The sequence below is a fragment of the Urocitellus parryii genome, chromosome 6 (assembly GCF_045843805.1).
Source record: "Urocitellus parryii isolate mUroPar1 chromosome 6, mUroPar1.hap1, whole genome shotgun sequence".
NCBI lineage: Eukaryota > Metazoa > Chordata > Mammalia > Rodentia > Sciuridae > Urocitellus > Urocitellus parryii.
Window position 1 is genome coordinate 35,356,157 of NC_135536.1, and position 18,755 is coordinate 35,374,911.

Genomic DNA, 18,755 nt, shown 5'->3' on the forward strand with positions numbered 1-18,755 from the left:
TTTTCCTCAATTTGACTTTATTCATAAAACTTTATATGATATCATCATAATGTACCATAAACTTTACTAATTGATTGATAATGCATTATCTTTCTTTTGTCTCCATACAAAATATTAAAAACATATTGTCATGAGGAAAGCCAATTAAGTATGTACAAGCTGGGCACCATGGGAAATGCCTGTAATTCCAGAAGCTCAGAAGGCTGAAGCAGGGAGGTTCACAAGTTCAAACCCAGCCTCCACAACTTAGTGAGACCCTAAGCAACTTAGCAAGACCCTGTCTCTAAATAAAATATAAAAAGGGCTGAGGATATGACTCAGTGGTTGAGAGCCCCTGGTTCAATCCCTGGTACAAAAAACAAAATAGTGTACAGCAAACAAACATAGAAATGAAAGCTATACAGACTATGTCAATAAAATAAATAATAAAATAGCATGTAATTCTCTGAATTCTATGATTTTTAGTATATGTGTTTCAAAATTTATAATTTGTTTTGATTTTATCTTTCATTCTAAAAAAATTCCTTAGTGCCCATTTGCAATTGACAATTTTGTAATCTTCTTTTAAAAAAAAAAAAAACTTGTGAACTTCTCCTTAGTGTTCTCTTTGACCCCTGGAGGGCACTGTTGCCTAGACAGAAACTGCTTTTCCTTTTTTATTAGAATAAATTCAAAACACCTTCCTTCCCTACAATTTAAGGAAGAGCTCTGCTGAACATTTTTCAGATGGGGACAATATGAAGAATCTCAGAGGCCAGAGGCAGGTGGGTTTGTTAACAGTGCCTTCAACAACCCCAAGAAGAAATCTAAATCCCCTGTCACTGGCCCCTACCCTCAGAGCCACTTGAGTCCACGTCTGCCAGTCCTCAGACTCTATTTAGTTGTAGGGGATCTCCCAGGAAACTTCCTCACTGCTTGCAAGGGCTTTTTATAAACTCAGCGCTTCAGCTGCCCCTGTTTACAAGAGACTGTCACTCTGCTGTACTCCGTTGTCCATAGATGGAACACTGTCTGAGTGTGACTCTGAATAAAGACTCTTGGGTTGATTGAGCTCTTCATGCAGCACTGATGTTGTAGGGAGACATGGATTCCAGTCAGTGACCCAGCCTGCCACTGCGTCACTGTCTTTGAAGGAGCCCCTCTGTGCAGCAACACCCCAGCCAAGGCCTCCAGTTCCTCCTGAAATATATATCAGAAGGGCTTGCTTGTTGCAGGCATCCAAGGCTTTGAGGCTGAATTCAGGAAGAGGGAAAACTCCTTCCACCTGAGGAAAGCCTCAGATCATTGGAACAACAGGACTGAGTACTTCTGTGCCCTGAGTCCCACAGTGCAAAGCCGAATACAAACCACCTGAGACGTGCAGGTTAAGAAACCAGGGTCTCAACCTCCGTTATTTCAGGAATTTGGCTTATTCTTTGAAGGCCAACAGAACAGAGAAATAGAATCTTATAGAGTGCTTAGTGTCTATAGAGATCTTACTGGGTGTTTGCCGTATTGAAAAGGAAGGATCCTGATTTCTGAAAGGCAGCATTCTTATCCTAGAGAGTCAGGATTCTCCAGGGAATTACACTACAGGATTCTCAATAAACTTAAGGAAGTTACTTGCCTGCATGTCATTTGACATAATGATGGGTTGACATGGCTTGAGGTTGGTTGTATGAATTAGTGTAAGGCAAATCACAGATTTGCTTTCCATCATTAATATCATCTCTCAAGCAACCCAGAAACTCAGGAGAATTGGAGAATTGCTTTTTCCCCCCCAAACTACATTTTCTCCAGATTATTTTATCCAATCTGTTGACTTCAGTGATAAAGAAGCCTCCTCAAAGAGCTAAACTGTGTGAAGTTGGTTTAAGAATGTGTACATGGTTAGCTTTCCAAAGATCTCCATAAGTGCTTTTATTGTATTTATAAAGATGTTTGTCTTGTTTACAAGCTATCTGAAGGAAGATATAGTGTCTGATTAATTGTGCATTTCTGAAGATCTAGAACATTCTTAAACATATTGGCTAAACTGAAATTGAACCACACTGAGGCACTCATTTTTTTTAAGCTCATAGATAAAAGGATGGTTTTGATATCACTACATAAAAGAACTTACATTCATAAAAGTCACTATGGGCACTTAAAGTACAAATTATGCTACTTTCTATCCTCCAGACTCTTCTTGCCTTCAAGTTAATCCACAGGTACAGCCCTGAGGAAAGACATCTGGGATGAGCTCTCTGAGTGGGCTGGGGAGGAGTAGCCTTAAGGATTCAGCCAACCAGAGGACCCCATAGGCTCTTCTTAAACTGAGGGACTCTCCTAAGGGGTCTAATAGTGAGTGAATAATTGTTGAATGATTCTAGAAATTCTCTAAGCATGGAGATGAGAGCTAGTAATAATCAAGAGAGGACAGAATGATTGTATGTGAGGAAGTCATTATTATTAGCATATAAAAAAGCTGGTTTTTGCTGAATATGCCTTTCAATTAATAGCTCTGACTTCTAAAACAAGATCAATGACTGACTCAGGGCTTCTTTTCTGATTTAATTCCTTAAAGTTTACAGCTGAGAACTTTACAGTGTACATCTATCTAAATGTACTTTGTTAGCATAATATTTATTTGCATCATTATTTGTGCATCTTACAAAAGTATTCCCGGTTTAGAGGATCATGTAAAACAAAAAAAAAAAGAAAGAAAAAAGAATCTCAAAGAAAATTTTTCACTTTTTTCTGAGTTTTCACTTTTATTGCCTACGATTTTTAGGTAGCAAAGAAAAATTCAAACTTTATTTCACAGATTCAAAACTATTTCATAACCACTTAGCGCTATATTTTATCTAATATTCCTTCTATCCTTTTCTAGTAGCTAGGAGAGAGAAAAGGTAAGAAGAAAAGGGAGATTATAGAAGTATAAATGTAATAGGAAACAGGAATTATAAAGAAAAGGGGATTTCCGGAACTTAAGGCATGAGCTACAGTACATTTGTACAGGATGAGAATCATATTTCCCATCCAAGGTAGTATGTAGAAATGACATCTGAATTGATCTTATCAACCCCCCACCCCATGATTCACAGAGTTTTTTGGGTCATTTCTTACATGTTAAATCTTTCTTTTAGATTTATTTTTAACTGATATACAAAAACATAAAAATTCTATTAATGGGGGACCATGTGATATCTTTTTCTTTTTCTTTGTTTTTTTTTTTTTTTGAGTGCCTGAGAAATGAACCAGGGGTGCTTAACCACTGAGCTACATCGCTAGCCCTTTTATTTATTTATTTATTTATTTATTTATTTATTTGTATTTATTTTTTTTTTAATTTTGAAACAAGGTATTGCTAAGTTGCTGAGGGTTTTGCCAAGTTGCAGAGGCTGGCTTTGAACTTGCAATCCTCCTGTCTCAGCCTCCAAAGCTTCTGGGATTATAGGCATTTACCACCACGCCTGGTTCATGTGGATGTTGATAGGAGTATACACTCTGCAACATTTAAATCAGGTCAAACATAACTCTCTCTCAAAAATTTATCGTATCTTTATGGTGAAAGTTTTTAAATCCTTTCTTCTGGTTTTTGTAAGGTCCAGTACATTGTTGATGTCTACAGTCACTGTATAGTACAATAGCGCACCAGAGCTTCTTGCTCCTCCTAGCCCTAATTTAGTTCCCCTTCACCAACCTTCCCCCACACCCTTTCCCCTTAAGGGATAATTTCTTATACTAATATTTTCAACAAATCTTGATTACTCCAGGAGAGTCCCAGTCCTCATATTTAATGTATTCCAATAATAAGAATTCATCAAGTATATACTAGATAGCATTTATAGTCTTACTTCTTTGTGTGACTGGAGTGACTTTGACCTGAATTAATGTACAGGTCAGTGTCCTTTAGGAAGGATATACACCTATTTTCTGGCGTGAGCTCTGTGGATTTCTATAATCCTCCCCAGGATCTAACTGCACAGTTGAGGCAGTTTTCCTCTGGAGGAACCCTTCCCCTCCTTGTCTAGGTCCCTGCACCCTCCTTACCATTCCAGACTTATCAGAAAGTGTCCCTCAGGTAATGGACTAATGACCTTCGCCTGTCTCCCTCACTCCACCTGGCTCCACCCAGATTCTCAGCCAGGGTTAGGCTGGCAGAGGGGCTTCAGGCACAAAGGGCTGTAAAGGAACTTGCAGTGTCTAGATCTGAGCAGGGTTTGTAGGTGGAGCTGATTAGTTGCAGGAGCAGAAACAGTTTCAGAGCCAAGTCCTGACACCCACCATCCCAGGGTCTGGTGGATACTCCTGTCTTACACAGCCAGGCCAAGTCATGAAGAGGCTGCTGGGCGCTCTGCTGGGGCTTTTGTGCACCCACCTTTGCTGTGAGTTGGGCTGCCTCGAATTCAGGGAACCAAGGGTTTTGCAGCTGCAGCATATGGAGGAGAGGGAGTAAAAGGAGCTCATAAGTCTTGCAAACTTTCTGTAATTTCCATAATGGATGGGGCATTTTCATAGGTGTTGCCTTGCGGTGACCTTCGCTTGTAACTGTTTATCTCTTTCAAATCAGGTGTGAGAGGGATGCAGGTGGAGCAGAGTCCTCCAGCCCTGATCCTCCAGGAAGGAGCCAGTTCCACTCTGCTGTGCAATTTTTCTACCTCTGCGAACAATGTGCAGTGGTTTCGCCAAAATCCCGGGGGACGCCTCATCAACCTGTTTTACATTCCTTCAGGGACAAAGCAGAGTGGGAGACTAACGTCCACGACAGTCTCTAAGGAACGCCGCAGCTCCTTGTACATTTCCTCTTCCCAGACCACGGACTCTGCGGTTTATTTCTGTGCGGTGGATGCACTGTGCAGCCCAGGCACCTGCAGCTGTTGCACAAACCCTCAAGGCTCAGCCCCTCCCCCAGCCGCAGGCTCCTCGGGAGGCCCTGGGACAGCGCTTGCACCTTTATCACTTACGTTTATATGATAGAGTTCTACCCACAGATATTTTTGGCCTCACAAGCCTGGGAATATGGTTTTAACATTCCTTCTCTGTCTATACCTTCTGCACTATAAATCTCTAACTTGGAATTAGCAGAGCAGCTAATAAGAGGACTGGATCGAAATAAATATTAAATGGCAGTGTGCTGGATTCCCAAAGGGAAAGAAAGAAAAAGAATGAAAAGGACAGAAAATCGTCTGGATAAAGATGTTATTGGCAATGATGCAGCCTAGTTGGTGTCAGGCACATCCAGGTCTGCCTCACCAGAGTGTGACCCACAGGCCTGGGCAGATACTGGACTTGCAGCCCATCCCCCCTGAGCAGCAGAGAAAAGGGAAACTTCACTGACTGCTCCTAGATGATAATGGATGTGGGGATGAGTCTGAAGGCATATGTTCCACTCGACTAAGTCCCATGCATGTTCTCCAGGCTTGTTGGGTGGCCTAGCACCTGATCTGTCCTGCAGAGTGTTCCCTGCATGCTTAAGAGGAATGTGTGCATTGTTGTTGAGCCTGTGGCTATCAGACCTACTGGCTTTACAGAGTTGTTAATTCCTCTATTGCCTTGCAATTATTCTGTCCAGTTTTCTTTTCTATCACTGAATCTGAGGCACTGAAATCTTCAACTACCCTTGTTGAATTCTCTCTTTCTCCCTGCAATTCTGACAGTTTTTGCTTCATGTGTTTGGGGGAGTCTGTCATTAGATACATATACCTTTATAACTTATATTTTCCTAATGTTATCAACTCTTTCATTATCATAAATAATCTATTTTTATCTTTGGTAATTTGGAGTTTTATTGTTTATTTTGTCTGATAAGAGTATAGTAACTCCTGCCCTTTTATGGTTGTTATTTACAAGATACAGTGTTTTGGATCCTTTTAACTTATTTGAATCTACTGCATTTTGAATCTGAAATGTCTACCAAAGGCCCTATGTAAAAGAAATTTAGTCCTCAACTAGGTGATAGTAAGAGGTACGGCCTAGTAAGAGGTCTTAGGTCATTAGAGGCCTTCCCTCCAAGGAGACTGTAGAATACTAACGACTTTCTTTTCCTCTCTTTGATTCCAGACCAACAGGAAGTAAGCACAAACCTCTGCCATGTGTGCCCTCCATAATATATTGCCTTACTTTAGACTCCAAAGTAATGGGGCTAATTGGTCATGAACTGAAACCTTCAAAACTATGAACCAAAATAAACCTTTCCTCTCTTTAAGACTATTAACACAGGTATTTTGTTATAGAAACAAAAAACTGACCTACATAGAAAATTATAATGGAAAACTAACATACCACAGTACTCACACTGCCAAAAAAAAAAAAAAAAATTTATTTTGGATTTCCTAACTTTACATATTAGAATTTAAATCCAGTGACACAGAAACATGTTTAATGGAACTAGTTATTTATAAATTTGAATTATGCAAAAATAAAAATTCTCCTATCTCAAAACCTTTCTTTTTTTTTGTTTTTAACTCACAAACCAAAGGATAAAAGCTGAGCACAGTAGCACAAACCTATAATTCCAACTATTCAAGAAACTGAAGCTGAGGCAGGTAGATCATGAGTTCAAGGTCAGTCTGTGCAACACAGTGAGATAGAGAAATGAAGACGTAGGGCCTAGTAGGAGGTCTTTGAGCAGACTGCATAAAAGAAGATATTCCGATGGCCAATGAGCACATGAAAGGATGTTTTACATCAGGGTCAACAAAACATGGCCTCTGAGCCAACTCCAGAGGTTCACCTATTTTTATGAGGTTTTACTGGAACAAAGCAAAGTCATTTGTTTCTATGTTGTTAATGGCTTTTTTTACTCTGCCATGGCAGAGCTCTCAGTTGTAACAGGCTGAATGACCCACAAAGCTGAAAATATTTTCTATTTGGCCCTTTGCAGAATATGTTTATTGACTTTTATTCCACACCATTAGGCATCAGGAAAAAGAGAAGTGAATACCACAGTGAATGTCACCACACATCCATTATTTTGGCTAAAACAAAAAGATGATTATATCAGTGCTGACAAAAAAATGTAGAAAAATTGCCTAATCTAGAGGCTATTTAAGGACATGTTCTCTTCAGTGTGAAGGGCTCACCCGGGTCTGACACTGACTCCACCTGAGGACCAATGTATGCTTCTGAGGGGACCCCAGAGCAGGTGTGGTACATGTTTGGCATTACAATAGCCATGAATCCAGCAGCCCAACCAATTCCTCCTTATCTTCCTGAGACTACCTCTCACAGGTGAACTCAGCCAAGGCTAAAATGTCCTTCCATCTGAAGAAGTCATGGGTTCAACCCCTCACATCAGTGCTCTTATGAGGGGCTGCTGAACATTTTCAAGAGGCTGTAGGAAATTGTTCAGTGTGACCTCCCTATACGGCCACAAAGGGGCAATGCTGCTCCAGTGAAGGTTAACATTTGCCTCTCCTACCCATATTCCTCAGGTAGCCAGAGATTATCTTGAAAAGTCTCGTAATCTGTTATTGTCTATTCCTCTTCAATTTATTTTTATATCAAACATGTATCTATGTATCTATCCTTCTATCCAAGTAGTATCTGTTCATCCTGGTCTCGGGGTTGAAAAAATATGACTTAGGTAGGTAATATATCTTGGCAGACACATGTTGTCCTTCAAGGTCAGGGTCATATTAACTCCTTTAATATGTTTATGATATTTTCACCCACACGCAGCCTAATCTACAGACACACTGACTTAACCTATGCCTGGAATTCTCTGATCGAGTCTTTTTACTGGGTTTAAGGCCCAGTTTAAGCTCTTCCTCTGTCAGGGCCCTTCTCTGACTGGGTCCAGAAGCAGAATTACTCACTCTTTCTTGTGTCATTTGTCTAGACATACAGGTCTTTTGGTGGGTTTTTACCTTGCTGGTCCTTGAATATTTACATCAGGCTGACTGAAGATAGGGACTGTGTTCTTCATGACTGGAGAGCAAGCACTGTTCATTTAGTAGGCACCTACTAGGCCTTCAGTAAATAGTCAGCAGTCCCTCCTTATCCTCAGTTTCACTTTCTGGGATTTCAGGTCTCTGCAGCCAATCATGGACTAAAAACCTTAAATGGGAAATTCAGAAATGAGCCTTTCATAGGTTTTTAATTACCACTATTCCAAGTAGGCTGATGAAATCTCCTGCATTCTGCTCCTTTCCACCCAGGACTTGAATCATCCCTTTGTCAGCACACCCACCCTGCATATGCCACCTGCCCACTTGTCACTTAGTAGCCATCTCTGTTATCAGATTGACTGTCCAGGTATTATAGTGCTTGTGTTCATGTAATACTTAAATTACTTAATAAAGACCCCAAAGTTCAAGAGTAGTAGGCGTGGCAATCTAGATAAGCCAAGGAGAACCATAGTATGCTTGCTTTACTGAAAAGGTGAAAGCTTATACATGCATAGGTATTTATGCACAGGAAAAAAAGTATAGTGTAAGTAGGGTTTGTTACTTTGTAGGTTTCAGGCCCTCACTGGGCGTCTTGGAATATATCTGCTATGGGGGGACAGTATAGTACGTTGAATACATGTCCAAATGAATAAATGAAAAAGAAAACATGTTAAAATGAAATAAGCAACTTAAAAATCCCTTAGGATGTTAGATAAAGGAACGTGGGCCACAATCTCCTGTTGACTGTGATGCTGTTTTTCTGTGGATTTGAGATGATATTAAATACGATACAACACAAATCGTTTCTATGTTTCAGAAAAAACAGATGTCCTCCCCGTGTTCTTTCAACTTCTATTGTTTATAATTCAAACCGTTCCTGCATGTGGGGCTGCTTTGGAATAGTCTCAATTTCTGTCTCTGTGCTTCCATTGTGAACACCTAAGACCAAACTGATTCTTCATTTTGTCCTGTTTCACCCATGAGAATAAACTGTGAAGAAAATATTATATGTTTATTCAAACTCAAGGTGAGAGCCACAAAAAATGCTGCTTTGCTGGATGGCCACAGCCTCTGTCTTCAGAGAGTTGCCATCTCCTCTTATCCATGTGAAGATCTGAGCTCCTCCAGAACAGAAAGTTCAGCACTACTAATTTGTTTTCCTCAGGTATATTCTTAGAAGCATCTAATTTACCTGAACCATGTTTTGCAAGAAATACAAGGAAATTGAAATAGATTTAATTACCTTCTATCATAGCCCAGATTCATGTAAAATCTGGAAATATCTGAAAGACTGTAATCAGCTTTAAGCTCCCTCAGGACAAAGGGATCATATATTCTCTATGAATCTCATATATTCTCTTATATTCTCTCTGATCCATGACTTTAGCTTAATGGGATACTATGCCCATGTGTTTCCTTAATAAACTTTATTAATACCTAAAATAAAAACAAAATGTCCCTATTCATGCTGATATTGTGGCTTCATAGGAGTCCCTGTCTTCCACCATGGTAAAATAAAATGATGTCTACTGACAAGCTAAACAGTCCTAGTGTGCGATTTTTAATATTCCAGGGGAAATGAAGTAAAGGTAGAAGGGGATTAGCAGAGAGGAATTTTAAACCGATCCTAATCCATGTGTAAGGAGGGGATTTTTGATTCCCCCTAAGTGTATTTTCAATAATTCTAAATTTGGACAAAACAGGAAGTACTTCCTTGTCAAAAAGTTCTCAGCAAAATTACTTGTGCAAAGGTGGAGCCTGTTGATAGAATTGCAGTGCTCACAAACTTAGAGTGAAGCTCAGCTGTCTGGGGAGACTAGAAGACCAGCTGGGTTCTCACTGGGCTGTGGCTCCTGGAGGAATGGACAAGATCCTGGGAGCATCACTTTTAATCCTAGGCCTTCACCTCACCTGTGAGTTGTGGAGGAAAAGCCCCAGCTCATGTGATTAATACGGGGAGATGGAAAATTGAGACACAGACAAATCTTGCAGGTAGAAGCGTAGGAGGGAAATATATATTTGTTGGCCTAATGACTTTTTGTCATCTTTCCAAGCAGGGGTCAGTGGCCAACAGAAGGGGAAAAGTGACCAGCAGCAACTGAAGCAAAGTCCTCAATCTCTGACTGTCCAGGAAGGAGGGATTTCAGTGCTTGACTGTGTTTATGAGAACAGTTTAATTGACTACTTCCGATGGTACCAGCAGTTCCCTGGTAAAGGCCCAGCATTATTGGTAGCCATCACTTCAGTTAGGATAAAAGAAGAATTTGGAAGATTCACAGTTTTCTTCAACAAAAGTGCTAAACATATCTCCTTGCACATCAAGGACTCTCAACCTGGGGACTCAGCCACCTACTTCTGTGTAGCAGCAGCACAGTGCTCTCCAGGCACCTGCAGCCTGAACTCAAACCTGCAGCTTCAGGCCCCAGCCAAGCCCTGCTGCAGAGCTTAGACTGACAGAAACACAGACTGTCTTTCACTTGCCTAAATAGGTGATAGAGTAAATGTATAGATTCACTAGTGCAGGTGCATGGAAGCGTGGGTTGTTAAAGTAAATAAAAGAAACTCAGTTTAATGAGTAACCAACTTGCAAAAAAAAATTTCATAATAGTTAAAGTATTTGAGGTTGTTATAAACATCCATTCAATTATGGGTCAACTGGGGCTTTTACTCATTTCCGGTGAAATGCAAATTTGTACAACCTCATTTGAAAGTCATTTAGCAGTTTTTTAAATGTTGCCCTTAATGTTTAACCAGAAATCCCACTTCTATGTATTTGTCCAAGAGAAATCAAGACATATCCACATGAGGACATTTGTTTGGGGACTTCTTAAGAACTCCAAACTGTTAAACACTTAAACAACTCAATAACCAGTTAAAATCCAATCAAATCATGATTTATTTCTATAATGGAATACTAAACAATAATACAATGAAATAAACTATTTTAACTTTAAACAGTTAAAATAGGATACATCTCAAAAGGTTTATAATTCATTGGGCCAGTAGATACTTACGTTGTGGTGCAGCCAGACAATGGAATATGTCCATGAATAAGAAGGAATGACTGTTATGCTTGCAACAACTTGGATGAAACTCAAGAGTATTATGCTGAGTGAAAAAAAAAAGTCAATCTCAGAAGTCACATTATATATATATTCCACTTACATAACATTCTGAAAATGACAACATTATAAGAATGTGGAAAGTGTCAATAGTTCCCGAGGGTTATAGGTGGGAAGAGTGTCACAGGGGGCTTTTTGGGAGTCATAGGCAGTTCTGTGTCCTAATTGTGGGTGATTACACATACCTATACACATGACAGATTTTCATAGAATTATATACCAAAGGAAAAAAGTGAATATAAAAACTGGCAAGTGTAACATCTGTAGTTTAGTAACTACTTTTACATCGATATTAATTTTGCAGTTTTGATAATGATATGTAAAGTAATAGTGCATAACTATTGTTATGTAATATATTACCATTGAAGAAAGTCGGATGTGCAAGGGTACTCTGCACAGTTTTTTAAGCTTCTATATGAATCTAATATTATTATTATTATTTTAAAGAGAGAGCGAGAGTGAGAGAGAGAGAGAGAGAATTTTTTAATATTTATTTTTTAGTTTTTGGCGGACATAACATCTTTGTTTGTATGTGGTGCTGAGGATCGAATCCGGGCCACACGCATGCCAGGCGAGCGCGCTATTGCTTGAGCCACATCCCCAGCCGAATCTAATATTATTTTTAAAAGTAAAAATGTAAAATTACCAGATTCTCAAACATTGCTGGTTAGATTGTAAGTTGGGAAATGATTTGGGCAGATAATTATGAAATCAAACATACATCTATCATGACCCAAAGACTCTACTTTTAGGCATTTCTCAAGGGAAATGCAAACATGTGTCCACAAAAGACTTTCATAAGCATATTCATAGTAACTTTATTCATAATAGCAATAAAGTAGAGATAAAGCCCACAAATAAGAGATTAAGTATGTTGTGCTATATACATTCAATGGAATATTAGTCAACTATAAAATATACTGAACCACTGATAAATGTAACATCATGAATAAACTTTAATCACATTACCTCTAGAAAAACTGTTGGACACAGAAGGGTATACTGTGTAGTTCCATTTTTGTGACATTCTAAAATGTGTGAACTAACCCAAAAAGAAACAAAGCGGAGCAGGGGTGACATCTGTGGGTTAGGGATTTTTCAGTTTTGGCACAAGGGATCTTGATGGAATGAAATAAATATTTTGCTTCTTGATAGGGGTGTTTTTCAAGGCTGTTCACACTTTTCAAAATTCCTCTAACCATATACTTATCACCCATTTATTTCACTTATTACTCAATTTATTTCTAAATTATACTTCAATAAAAACAAATGTGAATTTAGAAATTAATCAAATAGGTAATAAAAACAAAGAAACAAAAAGGGAAATTCAATGCTGAATATTTTTGAAGAAATAAAAATACTTAGTAATACTGATAATGGAAAACATAAAATAATTGAACATTGTGGTAAGCTGAATATTGGCCCCTAAGCAGTTCATGTCATAATCCCCAGAGTCTGTGAACGTACTATCTTACATGGAGTATTAGTTTTCTAGGGCTTCTATAACAAAATACCACAGACTGGATGGCTTGGAACAGCAGAAATTTATTATTTGACCTGAGGCCCAGTGTCAGAGGTCTATGCCCCTCCCAAAGGCTCTAGGGAACATCTGGTTCAACCCCTCTCAAACATTCCCTAGTCTTTAGATAGTTATCTCTCTTTGTCTCCTCCCATTATCTTCAACCTGTGTGTGTCCTTGTCTCTTCAAGTGACTTTTTTTTTTTTTAATAAAGACCCCAGTCATATTGGACTAGGGACTTATTCTATCCCAGCATGACCTCATCTTGACTAACTCCATCTGTGACCTTTCCAATATTTCCAAATAAGATCATGTTCCAAAGTCATATATATTAAAATTTCAACATCTGACTTATAGGGGAACACAATTCAAAATAGCATATGGCTAAAGGGACTTGGTAGATAAAATTAATTTAGAAATCTTGAGATTGTGAGATTACCCTGGATTATCCCATGGCCCAAGATTCTTATTTGAGGAAGGGACTCTTATTTGAGGAAGACAATAGAATGACAATTTTTTAAAAAGTGGTGAGATGTGGAAATGAGAAGAGCCTCAAAACTCTAAATGCAAGAAAGATTTTTTTCCCTACAAACTTCTGAAGGAAGCAGACCCATTGGCATCTTGATTATAGCTTACTAAAACTGATTTTGGATTTATGACCTTTAGAATTGTAAAAAAATAAATTATGTGGTTTTAAGCCATGAAGTTAAATAGTTTGATATAGAAACCATCAAAAATTAATAAAAACTATAATAGGAAATATTAAAAATTGACAAACTAGAAATTAAAATTTATTAAGAGAAAGTTATGTATAATTTCAGTAGTGAATTTTAAAACTCCTAAGAAACAATTTGATAGAAAAATATATACTGTAAAAAGTGACTCAAGAAAAAATAGAAACACTAAATAAATTTAAAACCACTGAAATTATTTGATTATTAGAAATTTTAATATCCAAGAGAATTATTAGAAGATTAAAAAGCTTAAAACTAGACACAAATTATGATGGATCTATAAAACATATACTAAGAAAGAATTAGACAAGAAGTTTAGATAAGGAGCTACTTACTATAAATAAAATTTTAAAACCAAAAAATAAAAACAGGTTATCATATAAAAGACAATTCAAAGAAAAGGAAATAAGAATTTTCAGTAAACACATAAAACCTCAACCTCCACAGTAACTGAGGAAATAAATGAAAAGAAAATTCTATTTCATGTTTTGAGATCCACAAAATGTTTAATGGCTGACAACATCCTGTGGAAAAATTAATCAGAGATGGTGTTTACACTCTTTCAGATACAGAAAAATAACTACACAGAGAATAATTTATACAACCATTTAGGAGAACAATGTGCCTAAGCTAGTTTAAAACTTATCTTAAAACCCAACAATTCTAATTTCTGATTTCAATATTAAAGAAATTTTAAAAATGTGAGATGGGAGACATTTGTAAGGTTGCTTGCTGCAGTGCCACTTAAAAGCAGTAAATATAATAAATGATAGTGGAATTAAAGAGTAGTAGTTTATTCATATGATGGAAATAAGCAGTTATTACAAGCCAACAAGTGGTTATACACATAATCTTAAAATGCTGAAAGCAAACAGAAAATGTCAGATTGATACATACTGCATGACACCTCAAAATGTAAATAAAATATATAATATATTGCTCGTTGATATATAAGAATGAAATTTTTAAAAAGCATGCATGGAATCTTCCCAATAGTGGTTACTACTTTTCAAAGAGAAAATAGAGATCAGAGGTGACTATTTTTGCTCTCCCTGTAAGGTGTGAGGGAAAGAGAACAGGAGAAAGTAGAGAGCAAGAGAGATCGTTTTGTTATAGTTAAAGCTTCGTCCCAGGGTTTCATGAACTGACTTCCAGACCACTCACATATAATCGAATCAAGCCTTTATTGAAGCACACCGGTGGCGGCTGACCAGAACATAAAGCTGTTCCCCTGATCAGCCCCGAACAATTGCAAGGGTACTCCTTATAAGCCTGAAAACCACAAAAGGGATGTTCAGGGGGTCTAGCCAATGCAAGCAAGCCAGGTTACAGAAGCAGGACAGTGCAGTCAAGCAGAGGGAAGCCTAACCAATCACAGTTAGCCCAGTCACCCCAGTTACAGAAACAGAGCCCAGTTACCCTAGTTACAGAAACAATGCCCCAATAGGTAGTTCCAGGTTCTTAAAGGTTTCTATAGCAAAAGGAAAAGAACATCTTGCTCCAGTCATGACTCTTCTACTTGGCATGGTTGTTTTACAGGATGAAGTCATAAAACAAAATGGAGTCATATTTGCTCCTACTATCACAGTTTAAAACAGCAAAATTAAATACATCTATTCTCACTTCTGGGCTCATAGATGTCTGTTATTTAATTTTCTGTACTTTTTCAATGAAAATTAGATAATACATTTTTTTTAAATTTTTAAATAGACAGCAACAACTTCAATTTTTACATCTCTGCCAGTCCACAGAACAGAGAATAGAAACTTTGTCATCTACACCTTTACCAGGCATATTCCCAGTAGGCAACATAAATGCCAATAGAAATTCCATTGGAATTTTCTTACGAATACAAATACGCTCCACCTGAAACAAACAATTCAGAGGCTCCCTTCCCTAGTACACAGCACATACTTTCTCAATATACAAAAGAAAGAGAAAGAAATCAAATCAGTGAGTCATATGCCCACAATTTGTCAGGATATAAGCTCCTCTTGGATCTCAAAGTTTGCTTTAAGTTCTTTTACATAGGATAAAAATTGGGGTAGAAAATTTGTAGTAGTTTTTGTCTTTTGGGAAGAGCTTCCACTGGGATAAAATATAAAGGAATAAAAAGGTATGCAATGCCAGGGTTAGAATTTGTGGTCAGTATCAGAGCTGAGGCATTATCAAAGATGTGAGTGGTGGGGAGAATTTGGAAGATCTGGGAACCTTAATAGTATATAAGTTTGGGAACTTTATAAAGGAACCAGGGAGAGGCTGAGGACAGACGACTATGGAATAATTCAAGTATTTTCATTTAGGTTTCTTTGTGAAACAGTCAAACCAAAAAATTCCCTTTGGAATTTGAGAGTTTGGCATAAACTCCTTCACCAGATAAATTTTCAGCATAAAGTGGAAGACAGTCTTCATTCATTCCATGTTCAAAGAGGAAGAGGTTTTTGTTTTGGACATCATTTGTACAATTAACAATTGAAACTAACTGTTGAAACAATGAAGTTCAATATCCTGAAAGCTCTAACAAGAATTGCAACAAACAACACATATGCACTCCTTACAACAACATAGATACATGTTGGAATTTAGAGGGCCCAGTGACCCTCTCTTTGAAGACATCTAAGAAAACTAAACACAAAGTTACATTATAAATCATATAACTTTACACTGCTTCATCGGGAACTCTGAGACACAACTGAAGAGACTTCAGAACTTGGAAGCCTGTTTTGATCTCCTTTGAGCAGACATTCTACTGCTGTAAAGTTATCAGTTTCCACGATTTGGGGACAATTGGTGAAATGGGCCATCAGAGTAGATCTCAAATAATTAGAAACTTCCTGGCACCACTCACTGGTCTGATATTTAAAACTATATTGAAGAACTGTAACTGTTTTGGAGAACTTGTCTGTACTTTTTTCCCTAGTCATCTATTTATCTTGGTCACTCTATATTAATTCACTCATTAAAACAATGAGCCGAATGGAAGATTGACAGTGACATTCCACAGTAAGTAGATTACAAGGAGAATCAATGTATCATCATTCTATTTTAAATGGGTCCTCAAAATTATTCCACTGAATTATACCCATGTGTGTCAACTAGATCTGTCTGCAATTCCCTGTGTGCCAATCCTCAAAACTGATTACTTTTCCCATGCCCACTTTAAGGTTCTGCCTAACTTAATTACCAGAGAAAGAGGAGTAGACAATGTAAAGTTTTGTGGTGAGCCATTCTTTTCTCACCTATGCTGGGTCATGTGGTCTATGAACCCCCATTTCCTGGGGTAGTATCATGAGAACCCAGGAAGTATATATGTACACTGCCAGGCTCTCAGGCACTGAACTCTGGGTCTGAGGCAGAAATAACATTTTTGTGCAGACGGATATGCTGCTCTCCCACCTGCTGTGGGTCTGCGTGGCCTTCATCTACTCCTACTCCAGTAGGTTGGGTTTAAACATGGCTAAGGATGTTAAGGAGAAAAGTCCTAGGTGCTTCACATGGCCTCAAGAAGGAAAGGGGGAATGGAGAAAAGCAATTTATGACTCCAGCTTGGTTTGGTTTGGATCCTAAATGAGTCTCATGCTTACAATATTTTACTCACTACATCAGAGGATCAGCTCTGTTTTCTGATTGTTCCCACAGGATTCAGTATGGCCCAGAAAGTGACTCAAGTCCAGCCAGCCACATCTGGTCAGGAGGGAGAAGCAGTCACCCTGGACTGTTCGTATGAAACGAGTTATCCTACATACTATATTTTTTGGTACAAACAACTTTCCAGTGGAGAGATCATTTTCCTTATTCAAAAGAGTTCTTCTGGTTCAGATGAAAGAAAAGGTCGCTATTCTGTCCAGTTTAGGAGAGCAGCTAAATCCATCAGCCTTACCATTTCACCCTTACAACGGGAAGACTCAGCCAAGTATTTCTGTGCTCTGAGAGAAAACACAGTGTTTGAATCGATAGCAAAAGCTGAACAAAAACTCAGGAGCTCCATGGGAGATGGGCCCCTGCTGCAGAAGCCAGCTGAGATGCACCTGCAGAGCCCAGATGAGAAGGTAGTGACTGTGGCTGCCTACTTTGTGGTTTAGATCAGAAGATTCAATTCTAAGTAAAAACTGCTTCTATCCCATTTGGAAAGAGGTCTCTGCAGCAACTTTCTTCTAATACATTCTCGGTCTTTGATGTTTGGCTTAAAATAGATCATACAGAACATGCTTGTCTAAAGTTGAAATAACTTGCCCCATCATAGTTTACAGCAGTAGTTTCACTTAAAGACGCTCATAGCACAAATCTGGGTCTAGTTACCTAGGATCACCATGAAAATAATTTATTTAGCCCTTTCCCATAGACTATATGTTAGACAAATCCAAGAAGCATAACAATAAGAGATCTATTATTAGGATTAGACTTCAAGCAATTTCTGGATTTGGTGGTGGGGGGGGGTTCTATGCAAAGCTGTTTTTGTTTGCCTTAATTTACTAAAGGTCAGTGAGACTAACATTCAGGAAAGAAAGTTGGATGAGGACAAGCACATCAATGAACAATGGTTCATAAGACATACTAATCCCAACACTGCTAACAACAAAAATAATAATAAGAAGAAAAAAATTTGAGCTGGTAACTCAGATGCAACATGTGCCTGAAATCATGCGCATACAATACATTACAACATGGCTGGGAACTCACTCAAAGTGTTTGAAGTGATAGCAAAAGCTGAACAGAAACTCAGGAGTCCCAGAAGAGAAACCCCTGCTACAAGAACACAGCTGAGATACACCTGCAAATCCTATACAAGAAAGTAGCAACTGTAGCTGCATAATCTGTGGTCAGGATCAAATATTGCTACTGCATCATACCCATCTTCCAAATCTTGCACAATTTCTCTCATGGCCAATCCAAACAGCAATACTGAGAAACAAATTCTGTGAAATATTTCCAGGTAGTTCATTTGAGATGATGCAAAGGTATCATAATACCCCCTTGTCAACTTGGCATCCATCCCTTTAATACTGCTTAACATTCAAATAAAGACAACAGAATGATAGGCACCGTGTCACACACCTGTAATCCCAGTTACTTGGGAGGATAAGGAATGCAGGTTGCAAACTCAAACCAGTCTGGGCAATTTAGTAAGACCTTGTCTCAAAATAAAAATAAAAAGGACCATAGATGTAGCTTAGTGGTAGAGTGCTTGCCTTGCATGTGTGAAACCCTGGGTTCAATTCCCAGTAATACACACCATGCATGCACACACGCGCGCGCACACACACACATACACACACATACACACACACACACACACACACACACACACACACATAGATAATATAATAATCATGCTTCCTGCTAATATGTGCAACTATTTCTCACTCAAATAAAACATGCAAACTCTGTCTCCCCAAAAATATTACAAAATTCATGTATCCATCCCTGGGTGATATTCACAACTCCTTTAGCTAAGTCACACCCTTCCATTAATATTCAGTAGTTTAACTAATGCAATATAATAAGATATAGAATTAACTTACAATAG